Source organism: Rhineura floridana, chromosome 2 (genome assembly GCF_030035675.1).
Source record: "Rhineura floridana isolate rRhiFlo1 chromosome 2, rRhiFlo1.hap2, whole genome shotgun sequence".
Classification (NCBI taxonomy): domain Eukaryota; kingdom Metazoa; phylum Chordata; class Lepidosauria; order Squamata; family Rhineuridae; genus Rhineura; species Rhineura floridana.
This window is the reverse complement of record NC_084481.1, coordinates 145,250,625-145,264,187: the sequence shown is the minus strand read 5'-3', so window position 1 is coordinate 145,264,187 and position 13,563 is coordinate 145,250,625. Positions and strand designations below refer to the sequence as shown.

The following is a 13,563-nucleotide window of genomic DNA, read 5'->3' as shown; positions in this document are numbered from 1 at the left end:
CTCTGCGCCTAGTAGTTGTTCAATGACCAAACGCTGAAGTCAAACAAAACTTTGACTGAAAGAAAAGCTTCATACACTTTGCACAGCTGGAGCCCCTGTGATGCTTGGTAATACATCTGGTTTTGCTACTTTACTGAAAAAGGAAGCTCCTCACGTTGTCGTCACTCATTGCTTTTTACACAGACATGCACTGGCAACAAAGACTCTTCCAACAACCCTGAAAGAAGTTTTGTCAACAGCCATAAAAGTAATCAACTTTATCAGAAGCAGGTCTCTGAATCATCACATTTTAAAAAGATTTTGTCAAGAAATGGGAGCAGAATATGAAGTGCTTCTCTACTACACAGAGGTTCGCTGGCTTTCAAGAGGACCAGTCTTGAAGCGCTTGTTTGAACCAAGGGCAGAAGTTTCACTTTTTCTGAAAGAAAAAACCCCCCACTCTTGGAACACTTCGAAAGAAAGGATTTTATCCATGGGTTGGTTTACCTGGCAGATATTTTTAACCATATGAATGAGGCTGAGAAGCAGTGACTGGTCCAAGGTAACCCAGTGCGCTTCATGGCTGTGTGGGGATTTGAACCCTGGTGTCCCAGGTCATAGTCCAACACTCTAACCACTACACCACACTGGCTGTCATGACTGAGATAAATCTTTCAATTCAAGGTCCTGAAGTCACCATTATGGATGCTACTGAAAAGTTACAAGCTTTCTTGGCTAAGCTGCCGATATGGAACAAGAGAGTAGAGGCCAATATCCTTGCAAACTTTCAAATGTTGGAGGAAGTGCTGTAACCAAGATGGAGTTGGCATATAAAATTCTCTGTCAATTTCTTTGAAAACAGAAATCTGCGAACACCTGAAACACTTTAGAACTCTTTCAAAAGTTATTTCTATCTTTATGGCATTAAAGTTGAACCATGGATCCGCAATACTTTTCTTTCTGATATAAACGGTATTGAAGATGTTGACCTAGCCAAAGATGAACTCACTGATCTTAGGACAAAAAACTTACTACAATTGGAGTTTAACTCAAAAAGCCTTGGAGAATTCTAGTGTTCCTTGAGAGAAGCCTATACTCACCTTGTAAAGCGAGCTATGGAAGGGACTTTCAACACTTGTAACCATCAAAACAAAAAATCAAAATTGATTGGATGTCCAACATGACATGCGTGTTGCCTTGTCAAAAACCACTCCACAGTTTAATGCTCTTATTCAAGCTAAGCAACAAGAGCCTTCACACTGACATGTCTTTAAAAAATAAAAATTAATTTAACTTGCTTATATTTTAAATGTATTGTCTTGTTATTTAATGCGTTAATAAAGAAGCACATATATTACTATATCACAAATTTGTTTTTTTTAATATTTTGATAAATATATTTCAATATAATTGGTTTCCTTTGTAATCCTATGTATTTTATTTTATGCATTTAAAAACATTATTCTGAGAAGGGGTCCATAGGCTTCACCAGACAAAAAGGGTTAAGAACCCCTGATCTAGTGAAAAAAATGCCACTGAAAGCAGCGCATCTGTGTATAAATTCATCCGCCAATATAAAGTTTGTCAGAGGTATGACCTGTTAGAGAATCTCCATGCATGATAACACTGGAAGGACTTGTTATCCAGGTAGGAGATGGGCATGCTGAGAATCCCCATGCTACCAAATTATGGTTGGTACAACAATATGTATTTTAAAAAGACATAAATTATACTTATCAGTATTTATCTATACTTTGTTTTTTAAGTATGTTTTTAAGATACTTTGTTTTAAGATGTTTTAAAGTCTTTTGTTTTTAAGATGTTTTAAAGTGCTTTTAGTATTTTTGTTTGCAGCCCTGGGCTCCTTCTGGGAAGAAGGGTGGGGTATAAATTTAATAAATAAAATAAATCTATAGTCCTGTTCAGGCATTTGCCTGAACACACAAGGCTAAAAAACATGAATGGGAACAGGGGTAAGTCCTGCTCCGATGTCCCTGAATGTGTGGGCTTCTCTTTAGACCTTTGCATGTTTAGCAAGAAGATCTACAGGAGGTTTCTAAGTGCTGTTAAACACACTGAGAAACCTCCCTGCAAGTCAGAGAGCCTGACATGACAGAGTTTTCAATAACAGATTTCTAAATGTGTTCAAAACAACACACTTAGCAACACTGGGCAGAGTTTTCTGCTAAACGCAAGGAAGTTTAAAGAGGAGCACTCAGAGACATTGGGGGATGGGGCCTTGAATGCACATCCCTGCCAACTTTTGTAGCCTTTGTATGGTCAGCCAAACACATGAACAGGGTTATATTGTTAGATCTGAACACCCAGATACTGAAGACCAATTCTGTGTAGCTCAAAAACTCACATTTTTAGCTTCTGGAATATTAATTTGTCTAATAGGTAAAGTACGTAGGGTGGCAGCACTTAGTAGTGGTAGCCCATCCCTGGTATGGCCTTCCTTCTGAGGTGCATCTGCTGCCGAGATGGTTTAATGTTTTGATAACAGCTGAAGATGAACCTTGTGAGGCATCCTTCCCTGGCTCTCCCTGTCAGGTTCCTACCTGCTCGTGGTTACTGCCTGTCACTAGGCACCACCAGGGACTCCACCAGTCCGGACTGTCCTTTTTTATTGTTTCTCTCCCCGCTCTAGCACAGATCTCAACAGATCCCCCTGCTAGGCAACCACCAGTCACGTCCTAATACTAGTATTCCCAGAGACTCTGAATACTGGTATTGTTATTCTCTTCACCGCTGCCACCATTTGTTACAGTTTCCCTTCAGCCTTGGTCATTACCTTACCCTCCCTTCTGGTCTGTGAAACCCCAGCCAAGGATCAGGCCTTTGGTAAACCAAATTAAGTATTTATTAAAGATAACAAAGCTAACAAGATTAACAAGATTTCTTCTTAAGGCACATAAGCATATGGTTTTACTCAATACTAATCTGAACTCCACCTCCCTCCTGGTAAACAACTCTCTAAACCCCACCAAGCAACCCACTCAGTTCTCTTCTCCCCCCCCAGATTCCACTCTCACTCTTCCTTTTATATATTCAGCCATTTTAAACACTCAGCCAATCATCTAGCATTCTACTGCCCATTCACTCCCCCTCCTCTTTCACTCCACTTACCATGTATCTTCTAAACAACAACACTTACCATATATACATTAATATAGGAACATCACAAACCTCTTTGCTCAAGTCTTTGGTAGAGATGGAGTTAACATGTCAATCACTATTGCTTTCATCGCTTCCTATTTTGTTTATCTATCTTCTCTTAATACTCAGTTACTGTTATATATTCTGTACTTTAGATGCTGTATTTTATTATTTTATTGTTCTTTTTTGTTAACTTGCTCTGGGATTGCTTAATGAAGGCCAGGGCATAAGATGAATTAAACAATAATTGTTTAATACTAAGTAGTAGTAGCAGCAGTAGTAGTAATAGCACTAGTAGTAACCACCATATTTGTGCTGGGTTTTTTTTTTTCTGCAGGACCAGCATGACTCCTTTGATTCACTGAAGATACCACAAGAAGCTTCATAGCACTGTCATGGCTTCAGATTTAAGCAATATATTAAGAATAAGAGTCCTTTTATGCTTCACATCAAGTATATGCCACCTATTCAGTGGATTCCAAGCACACCCAGTCATGGTGTGCCCTGAGATGACACATAAATTTGACAAAGGACAATCTTTCTTCTCTGATGCTATTCTAAACTTATCTGCTGGTGTCAACACAAGTCTTCTGAGACAACGAGGTACTCTATGAGACACAATACAAATCACTGCCCAAAATTAGATATCTCAGAAACTACAAATGAGACCACATGGAACAGACCATTTAAATCTCAGTTCTAAGACAAAAAAGGACTTTTCTACTTTAGCTCATTTGTAGATACTTGCAAGTCATACTCAATTGCAGCAAATCTATAGTTTCTCCATTTGCAGTTTGAGTGTGATAATGATGCCTGTCTCAGATGGCTGTGATGAAGATTAATGAGGTAATACCTAAGAAGTGATTTGAGCATCTGAAATGTACTATAGAAATAATAATGATAATCATCCCATTCTCAAATCACCTAGAATTTTGGCTGACTACACAAAGAAATATTCAGAGGCTTTTTAGAGAGATATCAAGCAACACTCATTGTTTCCCTTTACCAGGCATTCAAAAATTGTGAAGCATAAGATTTGCTCAGATAAATGAAATATTGACTACAATACTTTTCAGAGATCACTTTGAAGATAATTTTATTGAGACAATCAACAACAGCCCCTGATGAAGGCTGCACACTAATAGCCGAAACGCGTTGGGCTTTTTATAAAGACATTTTAATGATATAAGCTTGCAAATAAACCATTTGGATATTTTCCACACTTTTTTGTCATTCTGGGGTCCCCCCCCTTTTTCTTTCTTCGAATTTGTTGGATGACCTTCACCTCCCTACTCCAGTTTATTCAAAAATTGTGGCCAGGTGTCAAATGGGCAGGTAGCCCACAGTGGTAGATGTTGGAACCAGTGTGCCTGAAAAGGAAAACAACTAGCAAATTAAGACTTTGGACTGACCTCAAAAGGCCTCTACCAACATATCTGGGAAACACTGTGCTGTGGAATTGTATCCCTAACTGACAGAAGTCTCTTTGATCCAACATTTGTTGTTATGTGCCTTCAAGTCGATTACAACTTATGGCGACCCTATGAATCAGCGACCCCCAAGAGCATCTGTTGTGAACCACCCTATTCAGATCTTGTAAGTTCAGGTCTGTAGTTTCCTTTATGGAATCAATCTATCTCTTGTTTGGCCTTCCTCTTTTTATACTCCCCTTTGTTTTTCCAGCATTATTGTCTTTTCTAGTGAATCATGTCTTTTCATTGTGTCCAAAGTATGACAACCTCAGTTTCATCATTTTAGCTTCTAGGAATAGTTCTGGTTTAATTTGTTCTAACACCCAATTATTTGTCTTTTTCGCAGTCCATGGTATGCAAAAAGCTCTCCTCCAACACACATTTCAAATGAGTTGATTTTTCTCTTATCCGCCTTTCTCACTGTCTAACTTTCATATCCGTACATAGAGATTGGGAATACCACGATCTGAATGATCTTGACTTTAGTGTTCAGTGATACATCTTTGCATTTGAGGTCATTTTCTAGTTCTCTCATAGCTGCCCTCCCCAGTCCTAGCCTTCTTCTGATTCTTGACTATTGTCTCCATTTTGGTTAATGACTGTGCCAAGGTATTGATAATCCTCGACAAGTTCCATATCCTCGTTGTCAACTTTAAAGTTACATAAATCTTCTGTTGTCATTACTTTAGTCTTCTTGACATTCAGCTGTAGTCCTGCTTTTGTGCTTTCCTCTTTAACTTTCATCAGCATTTGTTTCAAATCATTACTGGTTTCTGCTGCTCGTATGGTATTGTCTTTATATCTTAAATGATTGATATTTCCCCCTCCAATTTTACACCTCCTTCATCTTGGTCCATCATCATCATCATCATTGACGATCACTTGTGGCCGAGTAAGATTGTCTTCCAAGATAAGGTCTTTAACAGTGGGTCCGTAAGTGACTGTGAAGGCCAATTCTGGATCCACACAGCCTCCTACAGTGAGGACATAGGTTTCCAGATAGAAGATGGTCACGATGAGGATTTCTTTGACGTGCTTTCTGCTTAGCTCGTTTGTCACATTCGCCCTGTATTCGTGCTTCTTCAAAGCCCACAGCACCTTTGATAATAACCAGGACCTCCATGTGGGACGTTTATAGGCCAAGACTTCCCAGTTCTCGATGTCCATGTTACATTTTTTTAGATTCGCTTTAAGAACATCTTTAAACCTCTTCTGCTGTCCACCGATATTCCATTTTTCATCTTTAAGTTGGGAGTAAAGTAGCTGCTTTGGAAGACGGTGAACAGATATTTGAACAATATGGCCGGTCCAGCGAAGTTGATGTTGAAGGATCATTGTTTCAACACTGGTAGTCTTTGCTTCTTTCAAAACACTAACGTTAGTCCATCTGTCTTCCCAAGTAATTTCCAGTTTTCCGGAGGCAGCATTGGTGGAATCTTTCAAGAAGTTGGGAGTGGCATTTATTAATGATCCATGTTTCACAGGTATACAGTAAGGTGGGTAGTACAATGGCTTTGTAAATAAGCATTTTGGTCTCCCAGCAAATAACCTGATCCTCAAACACACTACGCTTCATTTGGGAGAATGTGGCACTCGCAGAGCTCAGATGATGTTGAATTTCAGCATCAATCTCGCTTTCTATATATGTTCTGTGTATAGATTAAACAAATAGGGTGATAAAATACACCTCTGTCTCACACCCTTTCCAATGGGAAACCAATCAGTTTCTCCATATTCTGCCCTTACAGTAGCCTCTTGTCCAGAGTATAGGTTGTGCATCAGGACAATCAGATGCTGTGGCACCCCCATTTCTTTTAAAGCATTCCATCATTTTCCATGATTTACACAATCAAAGGCTTTGCTGTAATCTAAAAAGCACAGGGTGATTTCCTTCTGAAATTCCTTGATCCGTTCCATTATCCAACATATGTTTGCAATATGATCTCTAGTACCTCTTCCCTTTCTAAATCCAGCTTGAACATCTGACATTTCTCACTCCATATATGGTAAGAGCCTTTGTTGTAGAATCTTGAGCATTACTTTACTTGCATGGGATATTAAGGCAATAGTTCGATAATTACTGCATTCCCTGGGATCCCCTTTTTTGGAATTGGGATGTATATTGAATGCTTCCAGTCTGTGGGCCATTGTTTAGTTTTCCGTATTTCTTGACAAATTTTTGTCAAAATTTGGACAAATTCAGTCTCGTAGCTTGTAGCAACTCTATTGGTATGCCATCTTTTCCTGGTGATTTGATTCTTCCAAATATTTTAAGAGCAGCTTTCACCTCACATTCTAAAATTTCTGGTTCTTCATCATACAGTTCCTCCATCAATGAATCTGTCATCATGGCTTCTCTTTTATAGAGTTCATCAGTGTATTGCTTCCATCTTCCTTTTATTTCATCTTGGCCAGTCAGTGTGTTCTCCTGTTGATTATTCAACATCCCTACCCTTGGTTTAAATTTCCCTTTCTCTAATCTTTTGGAACAGGACTCTTGTTCTACCCTTTTTGTTGTCCTCTTCTATTTCTATACAATAACTATTGTAATAGTTCTCTTTGTCCCTACATACTAGTTGCTGTATTGTTGATCTTTATATTCTTCTGGGATGTTATTTAAATTGTATTTTGGCATTATGATTGCTTTGTTCTTCTTCTTTAGCTTTACTCTGTTTTTCAATATTACCAGTTCATGATCTGTACTGCAATCTGCTCCTAGTCTTGTTTTCGCAGGAAGTATGGAACCTCTCCATCTTCTGCTACCAATTATATAATAAATTTGATTCCTATGTTGACCATTTGGTAATGTCCACATGTACAGTTGTCTTTCGGTTGCTCAAAAAATGTGTTTGCAAGAAACCAATTAATGGTTTATTAATTATGCTATTTACAAGGCCGGCTGCAAGAGTGCAAACTATCGATATTTTGGAATGCGAATTTTGCTAAGTGCAGGCCAGTATTCAAATGGTGGAGCAACTCCTGTACAAGTCAATAATAAGCTAATCTATCTGACAGACAGAAAAAGAACAGTAGGCTTACAACCTTTAAAATAATGCACAGAACCAAAGTCTACAACAGGTGTGGGAAACCTTTGGTCCTGCAGAGTTTGCTGGACTACAACTGCCATCAGTCCCAACCAGCATGGCTAATGGGCAGGGCTGATGGGAGCGGTAGTTTAGCAACATCTGGCAGCCGAAGGTTCCACACACTTGGTCTACAACATTACCCCAGATTTATCTTTTGTTCCACTTTCTAACTCTCAATATAACAACATTATGAACATTAATGGAAGTTTCCATCGTGCAGATTCATTAGGCCAAACTAGGAAACTATTCTCCATTCCCTTCAAATGATTGTACTAATGTCAAACATGTCTTGCTAAAAAGTCAACAGGGCTTCATCTCAGCAATTATTTTTTGGGCCTTTTTAGTTTATTTTAGAATGAAAGCAAATATAAAGTTATGGTGTGAAGGGAGACTTTTTTTTCTCCCTCTCACATTATACTAGACCAGAGTTATCCAATTAAGCTGAATGGTGTGAGAGTCAAGACAGACTAAAGCAAGTACCTTATTCACACCATGCATACTTAAATCTATGGAATTTAATGCTACAAAATGTGGTAATGGTCACCAGCTTAGATGGCTTTAAAATGGGATCAGACAAATTCATGAAAGATAAGAATTTCATCCGCTACTAGTCACGATGGCAACATGCCTTTGAATATCATCAACTGATGAGGCACAATAGCAGGGAAATCCTACTGTGCTCATGTCCTGCTTTTGTATTTTCCATAGGCATCTGGCCATGGTAGGAAAAAGGATGCTGGAGTGAAGTGGCCTTTGGCCTAATCCAGCAGGGCTCTTATTATATTTTATGTAATGACAATGCAGTGTGTCTGAAGAGGGTCAAATACTAGTCAGTATGGAGTACTTTGGAATTACATGCACTCTTCAAAGTTTCTCTTCTGCCAAGGAGACAAGAACGACAATATCTCTAAAGTTAAAATAGTTCAGATTGGCTGCAGCTGCAAAACTAAAGCAGTGTCTTAGGCCTAGCTACAGAAAGGCTGCAGAGATAGTATAAACATCTGAGAAAATCTTAAGTGTACTTTTCTTCCGTTCTTTGCAACTATCCTGACTGGGGGGGGAAATCACTTCAGACAGCCTATTTATTTATTGTTCATTCATTCGTTTGATTTATATGCCACCCTTCCTCCCAGCAGGAGCCCAGGGCGGCAAACAAAAGCACTAAAAACACTTTAAAACATCATAAAAACAGACTTTAAAATATATTAAAACAAAACAACTTTTAAAACATTTTCTTAAAAACACTTTGAAGACATCTTAAAAAAAAGTTTAAAAACATATTAAAAAGCAATTCCAACACAGACGCAGACTAGGTAAGGTCTCAGCTTAAAAGGCTTGTTGAAAGAGGAAGGATTTCAATAGGCACAGAAAAGATAAGTGAGATGGTACCTGTCTAATATTTAGGGTAGGGAGTTCCACAGGGTAGGTGCCGCCACACTAAAGGTCCATTTCCTATGTTGTGTGGAATGGACCTCCTGATAAGATGGTACCTGCAGGCAGCCCTCACCTGCAGAGCGCAGTGATCGACTGGGTATATAAGGGGTAAGACAGTCTTTCAGGTATCCTGGTCCCAAGCTGTATAGGGCTTTGTACACCAAAACTAAAACCTTGAACTTGGCCCAGTAGCAAATGGGCAGGCAGTGCAATTCTTTCAGCAGTGGTGTGACATGTTGGCGATAACCTGCCCCAGTGAACAGTCTCACAGCCGCATTTTGCACCAGCTGCAGCTTCCGGACCAACCTCAAGGGCAGCCCCACATAGAGCACATTACAGTAATCCAGTTTGGAGGTTACCAGTGTGTGGACAACAGTGGCAAGGCTATCCCAGTCCAGAAACAGCCGCAGCTGTCTTACCAGCTGAAGCTCGTAAAAGGCACTCCTAGCCACGTAGGTCACCTGGGCCTCTAGCGACAAAGATGGATCCAGGAGCACCCCCAGATAATGGATCTGCTCTTTCAGAGGGAGTATGACCCCATCCAAAGCAGGCAATTGACCAATAATCTGAACTTGGGAACCACCAACCCACAGCGCCTCCATCCTGCTAGGATTCAGACTCAGTTTATTGGCCCTCATCTAGCCCACCACCGAGTCCAGGCAGCGGTCAGGGTTTGCACGGCCTCTCCCGATTCAGATGTTACAAAGAAACAGAGCTGGGTATCATCAACGTACTGCCGACACCTTGCCCCAAATCTCTTGATGACCACTCCCAAGGGCTCCATATAGATGTTAAACAGCATGGGGGACAAGATGGTACCCTGTGGCATGCTACAGCACAACTGCCAGGGAGCCGAAAGACAATCACCCAATGCTATTCTCTGAAAACGACCCTGGAGATAGGATCGGAATCACTGTAAAACTGCCTCAAATACCTATCTCACCAAGTTGGCCCAGAAGGATACCATGGTCAATGGTATCAAAAGCCACTGAGAGATCAAATAAGAGTAACAGGGTTGCACTCCCCCTGTCCTTCTCCCGATAAAGGTCATCCATCAGAGTGACCAAAGCTGATTCAGTCCCATAACCAGGCCTGAACCCAGACTGGAATGGGTCAAGATAATATGTACTTTCAATTGCTGCACCACAATCCTCTCAATCACCTTCCCTAAAAAGGGGGTATTTGCAACCGGTCAGTAATTGTCACAGATCAATGGGTCCAGGGTGGGCTTTTTCAGGAGTGGTCGGATCACTGCCTCTTTCAGGGTGGCTGGAACCACTCCTTCCAGCAATGATGCATTAACCATACCCTGGATCCATAGATAGGATTTATTCATCCTATCTGGCACATATATGGTCAAAGTTCATTTCTTCATAATGAGAGTAACAATACATTTATTTTCATGTATTGATAGAGTATGCCACTTGAACAAACAAAAAAAATCCTTGCTCTATTAAATGGTAGCTCAGCATAGTTTTCTGCTCTCCCCCACATCCCAGCTAGAAAAGAGAGTGATCCTTTTTCTGTAAATCAGAAAACAGTATGCTATATGAATGTACTCATTTTTCCCGTTTTCAGCTTGTCTTTCATCGTACAAAATTTTTTGGAAGATCCTTAACTGGTAAGGAAAGCAAAGAGAATTCACGAGCAACAGTGCTCCTAAACCCATACAATAATAAAGAAGTGAGCTTTCAGAATTAACAGATAATGCAAGTAATCACAGAGGGAGTGTTTACATGTTAGATTGGATTTGCTTGACAGCATGCTGTTACAAAACAGTTTTTGATCACCAAGTTGTTATATGCTGAATAATCCAAGTTCTGCTTGGCCTGAATTCTGAAATGCAGTTGTACTTATAGTGACAGAAAGAAAAAATACAGCATTGCTAAGACAGGAAAGATGGGTTTTTGTTTGTAATATAACAAGGTATCTTGGACTGATTTCAAGTTGACATATGACGTGATTCATTTTGCCCACAAAAACCTTCACTATTTAATAAAATTAATGGAAAGATTCCTTTAAAAAAAAAAAAAAGAGGGTCACCATCCATATTGCTGTTCTGAGTGAAACAACTATTAGAGATGAATAGAGCATAGTCTGCAGAATATATTCTGATGGTCCCCGTATGGTTTTATCAGTGCAACCTAATTGGTATCCTATGTTGACTAGTGCAATCAACAACCCAGCAACAGTAGCACTTTCAGCCAAGTCCTATGCACATTTACTTGGAAACAAGTCCCACTGTGTTGAATGGAGCTTATTCCACAATAAGCAACAACAGGACTGCAGCTTTGGACACAATTCTACATGTATCTATGTTTCTGTGTGCTGATGGCATCTATTTCTCCATCAAATCTGAGTCAGCAAAGACCATGCACAAGTTGAATCAGTGTCTGGACACAGTGGTGGGCTGGATGAGAGCCAATAAACTGAAGCGGGATCCTGCTGAAACAGATGATGTTGCCAAGACCGAGAATTGGGGACTTTATCCATTCCAGCTAGGGCGGCACTTCCTCTGAAGGAACAGGTATGCACTTTAGGGGTGCTCTTGGAACCACCTTTGTTCATGAAGGCCCAGCTTCAGCTGGTGCATCAACTGCATGCTTTCCTGGACAAGGATAGCTTGGCCACTGTAATTCATGTGCTGGTAACCTCACCTTTAGACTAATGTAATGCACTCTATTTGGGGCTTCTCTTACAGCTGGTCCACAGGCTTCAGCTAGTGCAGAATGCTGCAGCCTGGGTGGTAAGTGGTGCCTCTTTCCAGGCACATATCACACCAGTGCTGAGGGACCTTCACTGGCTGCCCCTTAAGGTCTTGTTACTTAAATATAAAGCCCTAAACAACTCTGGACCAAGTTAACTGAAATACTGACTTCTCCTCTCTCCAGCAAGGACATTAAGATCAACAAATGCAACACAGTTAGCCTTAACACAGTAGGCTTTTTCAATGTAGTGCTAGTGTTACAGTATGCACTCCCTGCTAAAATATGAGAGGTCCAATCTGTATTGGCATTCCACTGGCTTTTGAAGACACACCCATTTACACAGGCATTCCCTTGATTTCTTGACCTGAGACTCTTGTTTTAATTACCGTATTGTTGTAATGATACTGGGTAGTACAACCTCTTGGTTGTGCTAGCGCAACAGGATTCCCCCCCCCAGGGGTCCTGTGCAGTCCCAAAAATCTGCTCTGGAGTGTTAAGGGAATCCCCAGAATAGGTTTAGGGGGTGCACGAGGGGAGGAGAGGGGAAGATTGTTCCATTCTGCAAGGAGAAATCCTTGTGCTGATGGAACAATCAAATTAGCACTATGTTGAATACAACCCACTGTTTTATTGTGTATTTAAATTATGGATATTTATATTTTAGTATTTTGTATGACTTAGTTTTACACTTTGATAATTGCTTAGAAGCCTATTTTGGAATTAAGAGGTATGTAAAGTAACAATAATAATGAAGATGTTGAAACCAGCATATGGATTTGAGGTGGTGGCTCACCTGTTAATTGAGTCTGCCAACCTGCTAGGGATATCTTCCTTGATAGTGCTTGCTTAAGCCCAGCTATGTGAATTCTCTGCTACTCTGATTCTTACTATTTGTCTTGTCATTTCAGCTACAAACTTAGTGAAATTTACATTTTCTGATATTACACCTTCCTTTCATGTATTCTGTGTTGAAATAACATCACCATGAAGACATCTGAGGCTGGCCCACATTCTGTGTGCAACCTGCTCGCATATGGCCAGTGACAGGACCTTGGGGAGAATGCCTGCAACAAAAAACTAGCAGCTAATGACATCAAACACCCAAGGGAAAGCAAAGGCTGAGGGGTTATAAAAGCTGGTGATGAATACTTGAGGAAGACCAAGGCCAAGCTGAGCCTCTTCCCACTATTGAAGAAGCAGTGGTTATGTGTGTTGTGTTCTATACTTAAAACGTTCAATTATTAGTCATTTTTGTATTGTTGCATTAAACAAAATAGAAACTTGGTTTATTTATTTATTTATTTTATTTTATTTATATACCGCCCTAAGCCCGAAGGCTCTCTGGGCGGTGTACAAAAAGATAAAAACAAGCAATGTATAAATACAATAAATACAATAAATCAAAAAACAAAACAAACAAATAATAAAGAAACCAAACAATATCCAGGATACAAAATAATAATGAAAATGCTATTAAAACACACTTTAAAATGCCTGGGAGTATAAAAAGGTTTTCACCTGGCGCCGAAAAGATAGCAGCGTCGGCGCCAGGCGCACCTCATCGGGGAGGCTGTTCCACAGTTCGGGGGCCACCACAGAAAAGGCCCTGGTTCTAGTCACCACCCTCCGAGCTTCTCGATGGGATGGCACCCGGAGGAGGGCCTTAGATGTTGAGCGCGGTGTCCGGGTAGGTTCATATTGGGAGAGGTGTTCCACCAGGTATTG

At 40.2% G+C, this 13,563-nt stretch overlaps 1 protein-coding gene and 1 long non-coding RNA gene across 16 annotated transcripts in view; one reads left to right on the top strand and one right to left on the bottom strand.

The window, feature by feature from the left end:
• The window catches only part of TRIM44 (tripartite motif containing 44), a 147,737-nt gene that overhangs the window by 59,253 nt on the left and 74,921 nt on the right, over window positions 1-13,563 (bottom strand). The gene's annotated exons all lie outside the window — the stretch shown is intronic.
• On the top strand, window positions 4,571-13,097 carry LOC133378326 (uncharacterized). The gene is made up of 3 exons (XR_009760953.1): window positions 4,571-4,734; window positions 11,495-11,657; window positions 12,747-13,097. It is a non-coding gene; the product is annotated as an uncharacterized LOC133378326 (long non-coding RNA).